The sequence below is a fragment of the Podarcis bocagei genome, assembly GCF_964188305.1.
Source record: "Podarcis bocagei genome assembly, chromosome: 16".
Classification (NCBI taxonomy): Eukaryota; Metazoa; Chordata; class Lepidosauria; order Squamata; family Lacertidae; genus Podarcis; species Podarcis bocagei.
Window position 1 is genome coordinate 37835257 of NC_138142.1, and position 6659 is coordinate 37841915.

Here is a 6659-nt window from a genome sequence, read left to right on the forward strand (position 1 = left end):
ATGCCCCACGGAGAGCCTCAAGGTCCATAAATAGCAACACCCTAGTGGTCCCAGGCCCTAAGGAAGTTAGATTGGCTTCAACCAGAGCCAGAGCCTTTTCAACACTGGCCCCGGCCAGGTGGAACGCTCTGTCTTATGAGACCAGGGCCCTGCAGGATCTGATTTCTTTTCGCAGGGCCTGTAAGACAGAGTTGTTCCGCCTGGCCTTTGGCTTGGAGCCAATTTGATTCCCTCCCTCCCTCCCTCCCTCTCTTTCTTTTTTCTTTTCCTTCTCCTCCTGCGATGAGGCTACATTTTAATATTCCATTATTATAATGTTGTATTTTATTTTTGTTTTTAAGTTGTAATCATTCATCTTGTTTTTATTATTGCTTGTAAGCTGCTCTGAGCCCGGCCTTGGCTGGGGAGGGCGGGGTATAAATAAATTATTATTATTATTATTATTATTATTATTATTATTATTATTATTATTATTATTATATCAAATTGATTTCCTGATACCAAATATCTATAAAAATTGACCACTGTATTTTTAGTCTCAAAGGATTTAACCAATTGTTCTAATACCTCTGTTGTCTTTGATGCTGGAAGTCTGCCAAAGGCCTGATAGACATAGCTGTCAACTTTTCCCTTTTCTTGCAAGGAATCCTATTCAGAAGAAGGGAATTTCTCTTTTAAAAAAGGAAACATTGACAGCTGTGCTGAGAGTAGAGCAATAGAAGATATGGCAGAGGGCTCATTGGTGGTACAGATACTCTGTTTTTTGTGTGTGTTTTTTAAATACAATTTATTGATTTTATAATGACACAAAAAAGAAAAACACACACTACAAACATATCATAAATTTTAACTCAATTGACTTCCCTCCACTTCCCCTCTTGGTTCCATTGTTATATGCTTATTCATGCACGTCTGTTAAACATTATACAGTGGTAATAATAATAATAATAATAATAATAATAATAATAATAATAATAATAAATTTTATTTATACCCCGCCCTTCCCAGCCCAGGCCTGGCTCAGGGTGGCTAACAACCAATAATAAAAACAAGTTTAATGAATACAACTTAAGAACAAGATTAAAATACAACATTAAAATATTAAAACATTAAAATATTAATGTTTTATTAATGGTACCTTGGGTTACAAACGCTTCAGGTTACAAACACTTCAGGTTACAAACTCTGCCACCCCAGAAGTAGTACCTCGGGTTGAGAACTCTGCCCCAGGATGAGAACGGAAATTGTGCGCTGACGGCACGGCGGCAGCGGGAGGCGCCATTAGCTAAAGTGGTACCTCAGGTTAAGAATGGTTTCAGGTTAAGAATGGACTTCTGGAATGAATTAAGTTCGTAACCCAAGATACCACTGTATTCTTAACAGTCCAATGTTAAAACCTTACTCATCTTAATACAAGTGATTTTTGTAAGTTTTACTAATGTGGAAGTCTATACACAACACTTGAAAAATATGCGTTAAACATTTCCCTTTTTTAATATCATGGCTTCTTTTTTTTAACAAAAAATCATTTTCAACATTGTCTTCCAGTCTTTATATGTCATTTCCCAGGCCTTTTTGATAACTTTACACTACCACCACATATAGTAGCCTTTCATACAATTTGCCCTCCCTTCCTGTTTCATCTTCATCACAGTCAAAGCCTCCCAAATTTATTCACACGGGATGCTAGTTTTATCTTGGACCACCCTTACTTATCCTTGCATTTTCCTCAAACCTCATTCCTCTACTATTCCCACCTTAGTGGTTTTTACATTGCCCTCTTTAAATTGTCCCACTGCCTCTGAAAGTAAATCGGGTTTTTTTCAAATTTGAGAAACTGCATTATCAACATTTTCCTTCTTCTGCCATTTCTAATCTGGTATGGGGGGGGGGTTCTCTCCCTGTTTCCCAGCTTCCTCTACGTGGTTAAATTTCAAAACAAAGAGTCCTTTCCACCAAAGAAAGTGTTATTTTTAACTTTATCAGTACTTGGTCAAAGTCATTTTGCTATACAGTGGTACCTCGGGTTACATACGCTTCAGGTTACATACGCTTCAGGTTACAGACTCTGCTAACCCAGAAATAGTGCTTCAGCTTAAGGACTTTGCTTCAGGATGAGAACAGAAATCATGCACCGGCGGCACGGCAGCAGCAGGAGGCCCCATTAGCTAAAGTGGTGCTTCAGGTTAAGAACAGTTTCAGGTTAAGAACGGACCTCCGGAACGAATTAAGTACTTAACCCGAGGTACCACTGTATTTAGTAGAGAAAACCAGTACAGTGGTACCTCAGGTTAAGAACTTAATTCATTCTGGAGGTCCTTTCTTCACCTGAAACTATTCTTAACCTGAGGTACCACTTTAGCTAATGGGGCCTCCCGCTGCCACCGCACAATTTCTATTCTCATCCTGAAGCAAAGTTCTTAACCTGAGGCACTATTTCTGGGTTAGCAGAGTCTGTAACCTAAAGCGTCTGTAACCTGAAGCGTCTGTAACCCAAGGTATCACTGTACTTCTAACCTCTTCCCTCCCCTCCTCCCACATCGCTCACAGATACAAAATTTAACAATTATATATTCAAATCTTAACATTCCTTCACACCAAAGTAATTTTTAGTATCCAATATAAATAAAACTGATTGTTATTTTAAATCCGATTTAGTCCAATATTAGCTATGGGTATTATAGTCCTCTTCTTTCAATCTTGATTTTTAATCAGCTGATTCCTTTTAATAAAATAAGTCCACAATTCTAACTCCATTAGGTTTGATATCTTCAGCGACTCTGAAAAGCTCAAAAACTCTTTCCCAAAGGTAAAAAAAAAATCAGAAAGTCAGTCCTGTCTTTCTTCCAGAGAAGAAAATTATAGTATTCTTCCATTAAATAACATTGTAATCCTTCTCAGGTTTAACCTCCATTTTCAGTCAAGTTCATTAGCGCCATAAGGTAAGTTCAGGTTCAAATTGAATTCAAGTCAAGTTTGTTTTTTTTTAAAAAAAATGAGATTGGTATAAACCAGCCTTTCTCAACCTGTGGGTCCCCAGACGTTGTTGAACTACAACTCCCATCACCCCTAGCTATCAAGGCCAGAGCTCAGGGGTGATGGGAGTTGTAGTCCAACAACATCTGGGGACCCACAGGTTGAGAACCACAACGAAAGCTGTGTAAAACCATTTAGCCCTTATTGTTCATTAGTTAACTTGTCTCCCAAAGTAAACTTCATCAGCACTTCACTTGTGTGGATTTCGTGCTCGAAGACCCGAAAAGGGAAGTAGACTTGCTTTTCCCCCTCCTGCTTTGCTGAATTAAATTAGTCAAATTAAACCGATCCTCCTCCTCACCTTTCAATCGGCTCGATGTATTGGAAAGGTAACTGCTCGTGGCTAGATCAGAGGCTTTGCTCTATGGAGCTGCGTTGGTGCCTAGCTCACTGGTGGGCTCGGCTCTCCCCCCCCCCCACTTTCTGCACCTTTCGGTACAGAGGCAGGGACAGGATATGCCAAGGTACCATCAGTGAGTAGCAGGACCCCAAGACACCCCAATACTCCTCTTGGAGCTTTTTGGGGAGGTGTGTAGCCCTTGCACTCTTCTACTCTTCTACACATTAAACAATAATTTAATATACAGTGGTACCTTGGTTTGGGACACGGGTGGCACTGTGGGCTAAATCACAGAGCCTAAGGCTTGCTGATCAGAAGGTCGGTGGTTCGAATCCCCGCAACGGGGTGAGCTCCCGTTGCTCGGTCCCTGCTCCTGCCAACCTAGCAGTTCAAAAGCACGTCAAAGCGCAAGTAGTTAAATAGGTACCATTCTGGTGGGAAGGTAAACGGCGTTTCCATGCGCTGCTCTGGTTCGCCAGAAGCAGCTTAGTCCTGCTGGCCACATGACCCGGAAGCTTTATGCTGGCTCCCTCGGCCAATAAAGCGAGATGAGCGCCGCAACCTCAGAGTCATCCGCGACTGGACCTAACGGTCAGGGGTCTCTTTACCTTAACCCTTTACCTTGGTTTGCATATGTCTTGCTTTGCATACATTTTGGATTACAAACTTGTCAAACCCGTAAGTGCATGTCCTAGTTTGCAACCTTTTTTTGGATTACAGCCCATTTTTTTTGGATGACGAACAGATTTTTTTTTGGGAGGCCCCATTGGCAAAAGCACGCTTTGGGTTACCACCTGTTTTGGTTTACAAATGGATCTCCGGAACAGATTATGGTTCTAAACCAAGGCACCACTTATTAGTTAGATTTACAGGTGTGCATAGCTCTAGCAAACTATGTCCAAAGTAGTGAAATGCTACAGACTCGCGCTGAGATTCTATACGACTAAATAGCATAAGTTTTCTGGAAAGGTATAATAGGAGTTTAGGTGACTGATGCTATAAAAAAGAGTGCTGGGGAGGGGGGACTAGTGCAATGTTATGCCAATCTAGAAAGACAATTCCTAGGCTCCAAAAAGACTCAAATATGGGCCCATATATTGTTGTGTATATATTTACCATTGACTCTATTTGATTTCTTACAGCTAATGTTGCTTTTTATGCCCCCGCTGCCCCAGGCAGCAGCTGGTGATTCTATAGCAGCAGTCCAGCTGACCATTTGTGGGTCAAACCCAACTAATTTAAACTCAGAGTATACCCATTTAAAGTTCTTACCATAAAACTGCCATACACCGTCATTCTCATGGGCTTGAATAATATTGGAGTCTACTCTAGGGGAGGTGTTCATGTATCATGTGCTTCTGACCATTCTATCAGCAAAAACACGTCTACTTGCTACCTGGAATGATTCCACACTCTCCACCAACCTCCACATGGTATTATGGGGGTTCTCCTGACCCTCCAGAGAAGATATGAAGGATGTGCAGTTATGAGTGGGCACAGGAGTTGGAGAAAGGCCTGTAGCACTAGTGGGAGTCCCAGCGTTGATATCTGCTGGAATGCTGGGTTGTTTGAATCCAGTCCTATGATCTTAGAAGAAAACCCCAAAACCAGTGCTATGATGCAGTGTAAATTTTATTAGGAATGTAGAAGACAGCATTTCAGTGAACAACAAGCAGATTTGAACAGGGCAAAATGGAAAAAGCTCATGCAATTGAACAGCTTATTTGTTTCTGAGAGAGGTGATGTATTTAAATAATATTATTGCTCCTCTCCTTTACAGAAGGTCCTCAGTTACCTGGAAGTTCCGGTGCAACTGAGGTGCTAATTTCCTGGACAGAGAGAATAATTACTGTGCTCTTTACTCTGCTATAGGATCATATGCCTTGAAGAGCTCTAGGCAAATAAATAAACAAACATCGGAGAGGAATATAAATAGTGGGAGCAAGTTTAGATAGCGAAGAAATGCATGAAAGATCTAGCTGGGTCTGATTCCCAGGGGTGCTGAACCCCAGCTCCCATTGGGACTGACTGGGATTGGGGTGCTCATCATAGCTAAACTCAGGTGTAGCTATTCTGCTGTTTATCTGGGTCTGTCTTCTTCTCGCTAGCTGATAGTCCATGTGAACTTAGCAGGGGGTGTAACAGATGCTTCCTCTGTCTCCAACGAATCCATAGCGACTCCCAAGTCCAAAACGAGAGCCTCTAAGACCACCAGCTCCAAGAGCACCGGCTCCAAGAGAACCAGCTCCTAGGAACCCACTGCCCAAACCACCAGGGGAGCATGGAGCATTTCCTCCTACGGCCACTGGCTCACAGCTAGCAGAGAGGATGGGTCCTGGGATGGTCATGATGCAGGCTGGTGGCTGGATCACGACCTCTGCTGGTGGGATCTGGTTGATGCATGAAGGGGCGACACCAGAAAGAATACCAAGACTAGCAGAAGGGATGCCGGATCCCACCAGGGCACCGGAGCCATAGCCGTAGGTGTCGCCAAGGCCAAGGCCACCAAGGCCACCAATGCCTCCAAGACCTGCTGATCCAAAACCGACGACTGGGGTGGAGGCACAAGATGGGACAGCACAGGATGGTCCACAGTTTGCCATGGCTGAGTGATGGAGGTGAGTCTACAAGGACACAGGAAGGAGCAGAAACAATACTATAGATAAGAAGTGCTACAATGCATTAAAGCCTAAGTTAGGTTACCCAATGGCCCATCTAGTCCAGCATTCTCACTGTGGTCTTCCTGATGGGAGCCTTGTAAGTAGAACACAAACACAAGATCACCCACCTCCCTCTGTTATTCTGAAGCATTACTGCTTTTGGCCATGGATGACACAGCAAAGGTGTCATGCCTAGTAGCCATTGAAGGTCTCATGGAAGCAATGTCCACAGTCATGGAAACAATGCCCATACAATCTGTGGGAACAATTTATGATAAGCTTTGCTGGATAAACCAAATTCCCAATTGGTGCAGTTTCTTGCTTTCATGTTGGCGAAACAGATGCCTGTCCCGACAGTGCAAGGAATGCAAGGATTGGAGGAGTGGCAGGGATGGATGCGGGGAGAGACAGCCTGACCATGAGTGTCTGCCTGTTTACTGTGTACCAGGGATAAGGAACTGCATCCACCTATTCTAGTTGTTCCTGGAGAACAGCTCCATCATCCGTGACCATCATGTCTGCTGAGTGGGGTTGACACGAGTTGCAGCCCTATAATATATGGAGGGCCACAGCCTCACCACCACAAAGAGTAAGGCTGCATCTGACAAATATCTTCATGTCGG